This window comes from Mesocricetus auratus, unplaced genomic scaffold (genome assembly GCF_017639785.1).
Source record: "Mesocricetus auratus isolate SY011 unplaced genomic scaffold, BCM_Maur_2.0 contig_6579_pilon_obj, whole genome shotgun sequence".
In the NCBI taxonomy this organism is placed as follows: domain Eukaryota; kingdom Metazoa; phylum Chordata; class Mammalia; order Rodentia; family Cricetidae; genus Mesocricetus; species Mesocricetus auratus.
In genome coordinates, this window is record NW_024435169.1 from 4,917 (window position 1) to 19,964 (window position 15,048).

A 15,048-nucleotide genomic window follows, 5' to 3' on the forward strand; every position below is an offset into this window, starting at 1 on the left:
TCTCCATGGAAACGCTGAAAGCCAGAAGGTCCTGGATAGATATTCTACCTACACTAAGAGACCACGGATGCCAGCCCAGACTACTATACCCGGCAAAGCTCTCAATCACTATAGACGGAGAAAACAAGATATTCCATGACAAAACTAGATTCAAGCAATATGTGTCCACTAACCCAGCCCTACAGAAAATTTTGGAAGGAAAACTCCAACCCAAGGAAGCTAACTACAACCAGAAAAACATAAGCATTAGAGAATCTCTCTCTACCAACAGCCAAAAGAACAAAGGGGTGAAATTCCACACATAATTCCACCAACAACAACCATCGCAAATCGAAGAAGGATGAGCAATCATTGGTCATTAATATCCCTCAATATTAATGGCCTTAACTCACCCATAAAAAGACACAGACTAGCAGATTGGATTCGAAGACAGAACCCTTCCTTCTGCTGCATACAGGAAACACACCTCACCCTTAAAGACAGACATTACCTGAGAATTAAAGGTTGGGAAAAAATTTTTCAATCGAATGGACCCAAGAAACAAGCCGGGGTAGCAATCCTAATATCTAACAAACTAGACTTTAAAATAAAATCAATCAAAAGAGATGAAGGAGGTCATTACATACTCATCACAGGTGAAACCCACCAAGAGGAAGTGTCTATTCTGAACATCTATGCCCCAAATACAAAGGCATCCACATTCGTTAAAAAACATTATTAGAACTTAAATCTCATCTAAAGCCCCACACAGTTATAGTGGGAGATTTCAACACACCACTCTCACCACTAGACAGGAATACCAAACAGAAACTCAACAAAGAAGCAAAAGGGCTAATAGAAGTAATGACCCAACTGGGATTAACAGATATCTATAGAACATTTCATCCACATAAAAAAGAATATACCTTCTTCTCACCACCACATGGAACCTTCTCAAAAATCGACCACATACTTGGCAACATATCAAACCTCAGCAGCTACAAAAACATTGGAATAACTCCATGCATCTTATCAGACCACCATGCTTTAAAATTAGAATTCAACAACAACACAAATTGCAGAAAACCTACAAACTCATGGAAATTGAATAATGCTCAACTGCACCATCCCTGGGTCAAAGAGGAAATAAAAAAAGAAATTAAAGACTTCCTCGAATTCAATGAGAATGAAGACACAACATACCCAAACCTATGGGACACTTTGAAAGCAGTGCTACGGGGAAGTTCATAGCGCTAAATGCTCACATGAAGAAACAGGAGAACAGTTATACCAGAGAATTAACATCACAGCTGAAAGCTCTAGAACACAAAGAAGCACACTCCCCAGGAGGAGTAGACGCCAGGAAATAATCAAATTGAGGGCTGAAATCAATAAAGTAGAAACCAGGAAAACAATACAAAGAATCAACGCAACGAAGAGTTGGTTCTTTGAGAAAATCAACAAGATAGACAAACCTTTGTCCAAACTTACCAAACAGCAGAGAGTGAACACGCAAATTAACAAAATTAGAAATGAAAAGGGGGACATAACAACAGACTCTGAGGAAATCCAGAGAATCATTAGGTCATACTTTGAAAACCTGTACTCCACAAAATTCGAAAATTTAAAGGAAATGGATGACTTCCTGGACAGCTATCAATTGCCAAAACTAAATCAAGAACAGATAAGCAATTTAAATAGACCTATAACCCCTATGGAAATAGAAGCTGTCATCAAAAGTCTCCCAACCAAAAAAAGCCCAGGTCCAGATGGCCTCAGTGCAGAATTCTACCAGAAATTCAAAGAACAGCTTATACCAATTCTTCTCAAAGTGTTCCACACAATAGAAGCAGAAGGGTCTTTGCCAAACTCTTTCTATGAGGCTTCAATAACCTTGATCCCCAAGCCACACAAAGATACAACTAAGAAAGAGAACTTCAGACCAATATCCCTCATGAACATTGATGCAAAAATACTCAATAAAATACTGGCAAATCGGATCCAAGAACACATCAAAACAATCATTCACCACGATCAAGTAGGTTTCATCCCAGGAATGCAGGGATGGTTCAACATACGAAAATCCATCAACGTAATCCACCATATAAACAAGCTGAAAAACAAAAATCACATGATCATCTCACTAGATGCTGAAAAAGCCTTTGAAAAAATCCAACACCCCTTCATGATAAAGGTCTTGGAGAGATCTGGGATAACAGGGACATACTTAAACATAATAAAAGCTATATACAGTAAACCAACAGCCAACATCAAACTAAATGGACAGAAACTCAATGCAATTCCTCTAAAATCAGGAACAAAACAAGGCTGTCCACTCTCTCCATACCTTTTCAACATGGTACTTGAAGTCCTAGCTATTGCCATACGACAACAAATGGGGATCAAGGGGATACAAATTGGGAAGGAAGAGGTCAAACTTTCACTGTTTGCAGACGATATGATAGTTTACATCAATGACCCAAAGAACTCTACCAGGGAACTCTTACAGCTGATTAACACCTTCAGCAAAGTGGCAGGGTACAAGATCAACTCAAGAAAATCAGTAGCCCTACTATATACAGATGATAAAAGGGCTGAAAGAGAAACATCACCCTTTACAATTGCCACAAACAACATAAAATACCTTGGGGTAACGCTAACCAAACAAGTGAAAGACCTGTATCGTAAGAACTTTGAATCGTTAAGGAAAGAAAGAAATTAAAGAAGCCCTCAGAAAATGGAAAGATCTCCCATGCTCATGGATAGGTAGGATCAATGTAGTAAAAATGGCAATCCTGCCAAAAGCAATCTACAGATTCAATGCAATCCCCATTAAAATCCCAGCACAGTTCTTCACAGACCTTGAAAGAACAATAATCAATTTTGTATGGAAAAACAAAAGACCCAGGATAGCCAAAACAACCCTGTTCAACAAGGCAACGTCCGGAGGCATCACCATCCCTGACCTCAAGCTCTATTATAGAGCTATAGTCCTGAAAACAGCTTGGTATTGGCACAAAAATAGACAGGTAGACCAATGGAATTGAATTGAAAACCCGGGTATTAACCCACACACGTACGAACATCTGATCTTTGACAAAGAAGCTAAAAATATACAATGGAATAAAGAAAGCATCTTCAACAAATGGTGCTGGCATAATTGGAGACTGGCATGCAGAAGAATGCAGATCGATCCATGTCTATCGCCATGCACAAAACTTAAGTCCAAATGGATCAAAGACCTCAACATAAATCCAGCCACACTGAACCTCTTAGAAGAGAAAGTGGGTGGTACCCTTGAACGAATTGGTACAGGAGACAGCTTCCTGAACATAACACCAGTAGCACAGGCAGTGAGATCAACGATTAATAAATGGGACCTACTGAAACTGAGAAGCTTCTGTAAGGCAAAGGACACAGTCAGCAAGACAAAAAGGCAGCCCACAGAATGGGAAAAACTATTCACTAATCCCACATCTGACAGAGGGTTGATCTCCAAAATTTACAAAGAACTCAAGAAGCAAGTCTCCAAAACACCAAAGGACCCTTTTAAAAAGTGGGCTGCAGAACTAAATAGAGAGTTTTCAATAGAGGAGTCTAAAATGGCTGAGAGGCACTTGAGAAAGTGCTCAACATCCTTAGCCATCCGGGAAATGCAAATCAAAACAACTCTCAGATACCATCTCACCCCTGTCAGAATGGCTAAAATCAAAAACACCAATGACAATTTATGCTGGAGAGGATGTGGTGAAAGGGGGACACTCCTCCATTGCTGGTGGGAGTGCCAACTGGTTCAGCCACTATGGAAATCAGTGTGGAGATTCCTCAGAAAAATGGGAATAAACCTACCACAAGACCCAGCAACTCCACTCTTAGGCATATACCCAAAAGATGCCCATTCATACAACAAAGAGGTCTGTTCCACTATGTTCATAGCAGCTTTATTTGTAATTGCCAGAACGTGGAAGCAACCTAGATGTCCCTCACCTGAAGAGTGGATAGAGAAAATGTGGTACATCTACACAATGGAGTACTATTCAGCAGAAAAAAATAATGGAATCATGAGATTCGCAGGCAAATGGATGACACTAGAAGAAACCATCCTGAGTGAGGTAACCCAGTCACAAAAAGAGAAACATGGCATGTACTCTCATATATGGATTTTAGACATAGATCTGGGGAGTGCCAGCCTACAATCCTATGGCCAGAGAGTCTGGGAAACAGAAACTTTATTTAGTGGCTGATCGAAGAAGAGGCAGACTCCCTTGGTTAAGTACTGAGCTGAACTCAAGAAAGCCAGTAACAGAGAGGGAGGACTGATGATCAAAGGGATTAAGACTGGGCTGGTTTAACCCCCAGAAACAGCTGACCAGATAAAGGTTAACTCTTGAATCCCAGGCATTAGCCTGGGAAGCCAGCATGGGACTGATCAAGACCCCCTGAATCTGAGTGTCAGTGAAGAGGCCTAGGGAATCTATTGAGCCTTGGGCAGCAGATCAGTACCCATCCCAAGTATACACACGGACTTTGGACTCCCATAGAACAATGTGAGGTGCACTCTCACCCAGAACTCTTGGGAAAGGGTCTAGGCCCTGCCCTATATGAAATGACACACTATGGACACCCCCATGGAGGGCCTCACCCTCCCTGGAGAAATGAGAGGATAACGGGGGGGGAGGGGAGGGCACGGGAGGAAGGGAGGGAATGGGAGAGGGACCTGGAACTGACTTGTGAAGCAACCTTGATTCTTATCTAAATTTAAACTGGAAAATAAAATTTAAAAAAAAACATTTTAAAGAAAAAAGAATTTCTGATATGTAGGAATGCAGAGATTATAAAGAAGAATATAAGATTTCATGGAGTGATGGAAAGTATAGAAAGTCCATAATATACAGGAGAGTCTTTCATGCTTTTCTAATGGAGAATTTCCAAACTGTCAGGAATAAACTGTAGTAAGTACTGGAGCACAGTGTTAAGGAAGAATGAGGATAAAAGTAGGAAAGACTGGGTCAGGCAGGAGATGAGAAGGCATAGTAAGGAGGGAGTTTGAGGAGGGATAACTAAGACTAAAGACCTTTTGGAAAGTCAAGTGGAAACTACTACTGTACAAGCTTCTTGAAATGTTTTCATGCCTAAAATGAGTTTAAATTGAAATACCTTATCATTTGGATTGTGTTTTTCCTAGACACCACAGGCTATTAAATAAAAACCCAGAACAAGGAAAAAAAAGAAACTATAGAATAATCTATATTATGAAATTAGGCACAAAGAGTCATTAATCAACTAGCAAAATAAAAAGGTGGTTATATCAAAAGGAGGCTTGTCATTTAACCGATAATATTGTGTCCATATCCATAATGAAGATTTGATAAACTTGTGGCTACATAAAATATTGTCATTGAGAAAATCTTGGTAAATGGTACTGTAATTTTAAAATATTTAATTGTGTTATTCTAAAGTTATCTAATCATGGTTTAAAGAATTAAAGATGTCACGCGCATGCATTTTCAATTTACTTAAAGTCTACTGGGATTCTAAACTTTTGGATCATGATCTAGATTTTTGGGTCAATAAAATGTTGAACCACATAGTATTTTCAAACCACTTTTTTACCATGCCTATAGACTGTGAAAAATTAAAATATTTATGGTGTGTTTGGATTTTAGACAATACGAGTTGGAACTGGAGATATGTAATCTTAAAAAGTTTATTAAACATGGAAAGGGCCCTTGAGGGAGAGAAATGAAAAAGTAATGGATGATGAATAGATTCAAAATAGGTGATACATTTAAACAAAACAGCATTATGAAGCCCATTGCTTTGTTCAATAAGTATACACTGATAAAAAATTACTTAAGATGTTAAAACATATTTAAGAGATCCACACAGTAAATGAAATTCTCAGGCCTTCCCAAGCACTGACAGGAATTCAGATGATAGCCAAAGCTGTTATTTTTATGTTGTTTAGAGATCTGGTCCCTTATGAAACATGCCTGTCTAAGATAAACTATTTTTCAAGTCAATCAGTAGGTTGACTACTCAAAGTCAGATCTCTTAGGAGATAGAAATGTACATTCCATCTATGTCTTTTAGTTGTCACGGAGACGGGCACAAGAAATCAACAGCAAAGATGGTCTCCTAAGGATGTCTGCTGACAGAATACCTAGATAAGTCCAGAAAGACCTGTTGAAGATTCCAGTTAAATGGGTATTACAGAAAGTAGGCCACTTAAAACCCAGGGATTCTGGTTTTCTAACCTCAATGGATTTAGTATGCTAATTTCCCTGGTTCAGTCTTGTCTTCCAACTCATCATCATCAGACCTGGTGTTGCCCACATTCTAACTCATGACTACCCTTGAAAACAAGTGAATAGAATCAGATGAAAAAAATTGCATGATCATATCAGTAGGCATATGAAAATCCTCTCATTAAATTAAATATCCCTTCACAATAAAAGTCACAAATAAATTACATATAGCAGGATTGTTTCTCCACATAACATAGGAATTATATAACAAATCCATAAGCCAGGATACATACTGAAATGGGCAAAACTGAAATGTTGAAATTCACACAGAAGCAAAAAGACTCACATAAATAAAACAATGTAATGGAACTAAAGAGAGGACCCAGAAATAAATACACTTTTGGCAAACCGATTCTCAATAAATGTAGCAAAAAATCCTTTGGAGAAAGGACATTCTTTTTAACACAATGTGCTAGGAACTCTAGTTATCTGCATGTACAGGAGAAAATCAAGGCTCTTGTGCCTCCTCTTGTACAAATTATGTTTCAAATTAATTTGATTTTAAATTTAACATTCAAAACCTTAAAAGTGCATAAAATATGAGGGAAATATTCCAAGAAAGACGCACATGTAATGATTTTCTGGGTAGAACGTCAATAGCTCAGGATAAAAACAAGAGTTGACAAGTAAGATTATAACAGTAAAAATCTCTGAAAAGATAAGGAATCAACAGAGTTAAGACATGTGATGATTAATGCTAACTGTCACATTTACAGAATCGAGAACCACATGCGAGATGTGCCTCTGGGCATGCCTGTGAAGATTCTATTTTCTTAAAATACAGTATTTTCAAAATAATTTATTCATTGAGATTTGCACGCTTGCGTACAATCCTTTTCAACCATACTTACTTCCCACTCCTCTCCTCTTCTAAAACTCTTCCTAAATCTTCCTCCTACACTTCCTATTTTATATCCTCATCTTTTTAAATAATGCGCTGAGTCCTGTTTGCGCTGCCCATACATATGTGTTGGGGGCTATCCACTAGAGCATTATCAGCCTCACAAGGACCATAACCCTTATGAAAGCTTACTTGTCTTCCACTAGCATCCACCAACTGTCAGTAACTCCTCAGCTAGTGGTGGTAGACTCTTGTACCCCTCCTTCATCTATGCTGCAATGCTAACCGAACTGACGCTGTGCAGGTCTAGTGCACACAACCATACCTACTGAGAATTCATGAGTCCTGTGATTCAGTCATGTCCAGAAGACATGGTTTCAGCCCAGTCTTTCCTAACCTCTGGCTCTTAACAGTCTTCCTGTGCTCTTTCTCAAGGTTTTCTGAACCTTGGGAGGAATGAATGTGATACAGATGTCCCAATTCAAGCACTCTGCAGACACTCTTTCTCTGCACAGGTGATGCAGAGGAATATCTTCATTCTTTATTGTGGTGGGAAGACCCACCCACTGTTGATGAGAACATTTCTTGGTCAGCAGTATGCTAGACTTCCTAAGATCCAGAAAATGAGTTGAACACTACCATGCATTCTTGGTTGCAGATGCAAAGGGGACCAGCTTTTTCAAGCTTCTGCCTCTCTAACTTTCCCAGCATGAACTGTGAGATAGAATCAATCCTTTCTCTTTAAGTTTCTTTTGCCAGAGTATTTTTGTCACAGCAACAAAAAAGAAACTAAAACAAGGGGCAATCTCCAGAATGGGAGTATATATTTGATATCTGTTCATTTGGCAAGGTCAGCACACGTAATATACATAAACCTAATTATCCATGCTACAATGATAAATTTATAGCAGATCTTTACAGTTTTGCTGATTTAACTTAAAATGTTATTAATAATCAGATTTTTCTGAGTCTGGAGAGATGTTTCAGTGTTAAGAGTGCATACTATTCTTCTAGAGGACCAGAGTTCAGATCCCAATACCCACATGGAACAACTCACAATTTCCTGTAACTGAAGTTCCAGAAGATCCACAAAATTCCTTTAGGCATGCATGCACATAACCTACACACACACACACACACACACACACACACACACACACACACACACACACACACACATACAAACAAGAAAAGCAAAACTTTTTAAGAACAAATCATAGTTTTCTATTGCAAGTAGCAAACTGGTCTTGATATTATTGTAAGAGGACACAAAGTTGAGTGGGTAGGGAAGAGAGGATGGATCTGAGAGAAATTTGAAGAGGGGTGAATATGATCAAAATATATTCTATGAAATTCTTAAAGAACTAATAAAATACTTTCATACTGATAATAAGAAGTTTAAGGCTAAGTTTAAATGGAGGCTAGATGATGAAAGAAGGAAGAATGGAAATAAAAGAAGAAAGATTATTGGTGATATGAAAGATGGATTGATAGAAGACAGATGATGGATGGATGCATGGAAAGATAAATAGATAGATAGATAGATAGACAGACAGACAGACAGACAAATAGATAGATAGAAAGAAAATGCAGTGGGAAATCCATCATAATGCCACTTTTATTCCTAAAATCCAGGATCAATATTATAAGTTTATGGAGTGACCATTAAGTGTAAGTGAAAGGATCAAACGATTCTTTTCATTTTGTAAGTCATTTAAAAAATTAACAACACAAAATTTATTTCTATGTATATTACACATTAGTCTTTAATTCTGAGTAACATGAGAAATTATTTATCATACAACTTGTAAGAAATCAGAAATTCTCCACTGAATGGGTAAAACTACAAAATACTAATTTAAGTGGTTCTAAGTTATGGTAAATACAACAATAAATATCTCGCTGTTTTGTTCTAATGTACAAAGATGGATTTCAGTACAAAAGCTTTTTCTCCATAACAGTTTATCTCAAGAAAGCAAGGCTACTTAAAAAAACCATATTACTTTAGGTATAGGAAACAAATAAATCTTAACATAAAACTCCTAATTCCTGCACAAAGGTACGAATTGAGATGGATTAAGTGGTGTCAACTGCAAATCCAGTGTCTTAATTCTGTATCACATAAATTCTCAAAGAATACTATTATCTTTCTTTTATTATTTCCATCCTTTCTTCTTTCATCATCTAGCCTCCATTTAAACTTTACAAATAGCCTTATTTTTTTCACTATCAGTACAAAAGCATTTTTATTAATTCTTTGAGAATTTCATAGTGTCTTTGAGACATCAGGTCTTCTAGTGTCTTAAATCTTAAACCATATAAAAAGTGTTCCATTTACTTTTGTCTGAAAGAGTTGTTTCAATATGAGGGTAACATGTATCACAACTCTATTGGACATTCATAATAACCATTTGGTACTCAGAATGGGGATTGCCAAATACTGCTTAGTGACAGAAATTCAAAATTAATCAGTTCTAAGGGGACAAGAGCTAACAGAATTGCTCATTCCACTTTCGGGCCCATGTTGTACAAAAAATGTAGACTTCTAAAATTCACTAAAATTTTCAAAACAAAATTGGTATGCTGAGTTTCTGGAATTCACAGAACATAAAAACATTGAATGCTGTATAATGATGCTTAAACATGGGTAAAGTACAATGGTTATCAAAAGAGTTTTGTTTTGATAGCATATTTGTAGCATATTTTGTGAAGGCAGGTCTCTCCTTTTCAGAAAGGTCTATGCAGCTCAGGCTGGTATTGAATTCATAACCCTCCTAGTCTACCTCTCAAGTAATGGGATTATAAAAGTATACCACTACACCCAACAAGACTATTTCTTTTTAGTACTACTAACCTTACACATATTCTATTTTTTCTTGAGTCAGAGCATCATGCACCTAAGGCTGGCCTGGAATTTGATATGTAGATGAGTATGATATTGATTTCTGAACTTCCTGTCTTCACTTTAGTCTTAAGTTACATTTTTAAAGGCTGTTTAAGATAATTTCTTTTCATCATGGACTACAGGATGAGGATTGCAGAAAGGGAGTGATTCTTACTATTCTCCTGAAGTTGTGGATTCACCTGCAAAAGCTCTATTCTGTTTAATGACATTTGTAAGATACTGAATAACTCACCTCATTAGACTAGTGTAGTGATAAAATGTGCTCTCATTGAACTCTTTTAGGTGATTTGTAGCTTTTACAATTTCACCTTTAATGCCAAGTTGTTAAAACTTTGGTAAATCAATTTTATATCATCAGATTCTTAAGTGAGAAAGAACAAGAGATAAACTCCATAAAATCTAGCTTCCTGTATTCCAAGAAAAAGCCAACATCTCTCTTAAAATACAAGAGCATTGGGCTGGAGAGATGGCTCAGCCGTTAAGGCTAGGCTCACAACCAAAAATATAAAATATAAGGGCATGCTCCTTAGAACACAGGTTAGCAAGCTTTTTTGTGTGTTTGTGTTTAGAATACAGAAGTGATCATTCCACTCAAGTGAGGAGCAGTCTTAAACAGTATGCAATTGAAATTGAAGGGACAGTTCAGAGTTGACCTGTAGAGCAGCTGACCAATCCTGCCTTAGAACTAATGTAGTATTATGATTCACCTTGAAGAAACTAGTGTCTATTCAGATATTATTCTTTTTATGGAATATACTCATTTAAAGTTTTTTACTTAAAATCAGGAAAGGAAGAGAAATAAAGGTTTCCCAAGTATAGCATTCCTCTCGCATTGGCTGAAATACATACCTTGGGCCCTGTGATAGTAAATCTTTACAAACACACATGTATTTACACATACACTATTGGTGGAATACTGTCCTAATTTCAGATGAAGGCAATGATATTTTACTATACTAGGAAACAAACAAACAAAAACCTGATTCATCAACTACAAGTTGCATGTCTAGTGAGCATAAACCTCAAACAGGGACCCTGAAGTCATTTTTCTTTATCATTATTTTGTTTGTTCTGGTGACATCTGATTTTATTAGCAATTATACAAATTTACCTAAGGTCAACAAGTAAATAGGCACTCGCACATGTTAAATAAGTGCCAGTTTCACTTACAAGCTATTTTGAAAGGGAATTCCCACTGTGGTTGTAATAGAGAATAAACATTATTAATATATTAATTATATTTTATTATTGTGCTAAAATAGCAAGGCATCTACCTATTAAGCAAATTTCAGGATAAAGTATAAAATTAGTAAATATATAACAGAAGCTCTACCTTCTTCAGAAACAATTTCCATTTATGCCTCCCCTCAGAAATTAGGAACAGTTTTTCTACTCTTTGTTCTTATAAGTCAGAATACTTAAAACCATTATGTAAATGAAATCATGCAGCAATTTTACCAAGGTAACAGGCTTAATTTGTTTATCACAATGCCCTCAAATTTTACCTGTTTTCTCACATTAATAAAAAGATTAAGTGGAAGGAAGGGCAAATATCTAATATGTTGACTAAAATGCACGACAAATGAGGACAAAATGAGTCCTCTAGGTCACATAATTGAGCCAAATTTGACCAACTACTTAGAGTAATTTCAAGGCAAAAGAAAATCTTTTAGAAAAGACTTTTCTAAGACAGAAGAAGCCTGTCAAGATTTAGACATGGGGCTGGTGAAATAGCATAGTCAGGAGAGGCCTGACAACCCGAGTCCCATCCCTAGACCCCACAAGTTAGCAGGAGAGTTCAATTTGATCTCTGTGTCCACCTGCCACATGCATGCACATGCATAAGCACACACACCTAATAAAAGTAATTTAATTAAAACTTTAAGACACAAAGATATAGACATCAGCTTCATGAATAGTATTCTAATATATTTATGCAATAGCAGCAAGAATTAAATGGTACTGCCTCCAACAGGAGAAAAACCTGTACAACAATAGAAATCAAGAACAAGTAGGATATCCTATAAAGTTGAAGAAAAATTTTGTCAACCATTCATGTATCAAAGTATAAGCTTCTGCCATGATATTCTGTTCCAATACAGGCGCCCCTCCACCAGAAAAATAAAAAAACTGAGACAGAGTCATTCACAAAACACTAACCTATGAAGCTGTGAGGCTTTTCCTCCTTTTTAGTTGATTTTTCTAGTATTAGTCACAACGGTAACAAAAACATGTTATACAATACAACAGCACAAACTGTTACAGAACAAAATCATTTGACAAACAATAACTATTCATCATATAAGTAAAATGTCTTGTGACCATAAATGTAAATAATATCAATAATATACTAGTACATCAAATATAATAATTTATTCACGCATGTATGCAAGCATGCACACGCGTTCTCTTAGCACAAATTGCCAGACATCTTGTCTTTCATTTAAATTTCCAGGCTTTTGTCCGATACATTAGACTTGCTCACAGCACAGGTGCCAAAAGTGGAAGTCCCACCGAGATAGGGAAAGAAAAAAGACCCTGAGTGATGGCCCTTGGAGGCTGGCCATCAGGCAAATATTTATGAGGTTGAATTGAAAATGGGTACGTCTACATCTAAGAGCAAGAAACAAGGTACTGATATTAGCCTGGCATATGGGGTGAATTCCAGATAGGCAAAAGTAAACAGAGAAACCCTGTCTCATCAAAGTAAATGTAAAAGAAATAGAGTAATAATAATAAGTGAATGAATAAAAAAGCCACATAAAGATGGAATATACACAGAGGATCTGGATACTGTATGCTATTCTGTTTTCTCTGAATTGTTCGACTGCTGAAGAAATAGCAACAACTGCTGAAAGAAATTCTGCTGGATTAATCCAACTTATATATTTGAAAAATGCGTTGACTTTAAAATTTAAGTATAAGAATATGTTACTTTGGAAAAGAGATTTTATTTGTGTTTCCACAGAAAATGAAAACCTGTGGATTCCTTCCAGACTAATATTGTTTGATGAAGCAAGACCGCTGAAGCAGTGGTCCAGGTGATCCAACATTCAAGACACCTGGGATGATGCAGCCTTGCAGAATACTACAACTATGATTTGACCAGGTTTCCGTTTTCTGATGACCCCTCTGTGTCAGTGCATAGAAGCTAATATAGCTGTGGCCCAAGTTGGCAGCAGAACTTGGCAGTATTTATCACATGACACTGGCTTTGGAGGCATGAAGGATACAAGATTGAGGCGTGTCATAGAATGCTATTTTGTAGTTTCAAAAACTGATTGAAGCCAAGCAATGTGTAGCATGGTTGGACTCTGTAGGAAGGTCTTGAGAAGTCAATGTGTGAAACTGTGACGGTAAAACCTGAGTTGCAGTGGAGACTTCAGCATGTTGGAGATACCAGGACAATCTCTCCTGAGAAGAGCAGCAGAAATGATGAAATATACTTCATCTCAGAGATGCAGGGCAGTTCAATATATGAAAAAAGGTAAATGTAATGTACCTTACCAATAAATTGAGAGAAATACAAAAAAATACCATGATCATCTCATTAAATGCTGAAATAACCTTTAGCAAATATCCAACACCCCTTCATGATATGAGTCCTAGAGGGATTAGGGATTCAAGGGATATACCTAAACATAATAAAGGCAATTTACTGCAAGCCGATAGCCAATATCAAATTAAATGGAGAGAAGTTCATAGAAATGCCACTAAAATCAGGAACAAGACAAGGTTGTCCATTCTCTCCATATCTATTCAATATAGTACTTGAAGTTTTTGTTAGAGTGATAAGGCAACTAAAGGAGATCAAGGAGGTACAAACTGGAAAGGAAGAAGTCAAAGTATCTTCATTTGCAGATGATGTAATATATGTAAATGGCCTTAAAATTCCACTAGGGAACTCCTACATCTGATAAACACTTTCAGGAGAGTGGCTGGATACAAGATTAACTCAAATTATTCAGAAGCCCTTCTATATTGAAATGAAAAACAGACTGAAAAAGAAATCAAGGAAAGAACATCCTTACAATAGCCTCAAATAACATAAAATATCTTAGAATACCTCTAAGCAAGCAAGTGAAAGATTTAAAAACTTCAAGTCTTTGAAGAAAGAAATTGGAATAGATATCAGAAAATGGAATCCTCTCCCATGCTCCTGGATCAATAGGATTAACATAGTAAAAATGCTCATTCTACTGAAATCAATGTTAAGATTCTATGCAATCCACATCAAAATTTCAACACAATCATTTGCAGACCTTGATAGTACAATTCTCAACTTCATATGGGAAAAAAACCAAACGAACAAACAAAAAACAGGATAGTTAAACAATCCTGTACAATAAAGGAACTGGTGGGGGTATCACCATCCCTGATTCAAGTTGTGCTACAGAGTTCTAGTAATTAAAAAAACACAAGATATTGGAAGAAAAATAGACACACTGGAATTGGATCAAAGACTCAGGCATAAACCCATACCCTTATGGATATCTGATTCTTTATAACAAAGCCAGAAATACACAATGGAAAAAAAGAAAACATCGTCAACAAATTGCGCTGGCATAACTGGATATTGTCATGTAGAAGAATGTAAATCGACCCATAATTATGTCCCTGAACAAAACTCAAGTCCAATTGGATCAAAGACCTCAACATAAAAAGAGATACACACTCTCTGGGGCTGCTGGCAGTGGAACCAGTATTTACCCCTAGTGCATGAACTGACTTTTTGGAGTCCTTTGGAGGGATACTCTCTCAGGCTAGATACAGTGGGGAGGGCCCCGGTCCTGTCCCAAATCATGTGACAGTCTTTGATGATTCCCCATGGGAGGCCTCACTATTCCTGAGTAGTGGATAGGAGGTGGGATAGGGGGATAGTGGGGGGAATGGAAGGATGGGAGGGAGAGGGAACTGGGATTGGTATGCAAAATAAGACTGTTTTTAATTCAAATAAGAAATTTATTAAAAAATAGATACACTGAACCTGACAGAAGAGAAAGTGAGGACTAGCT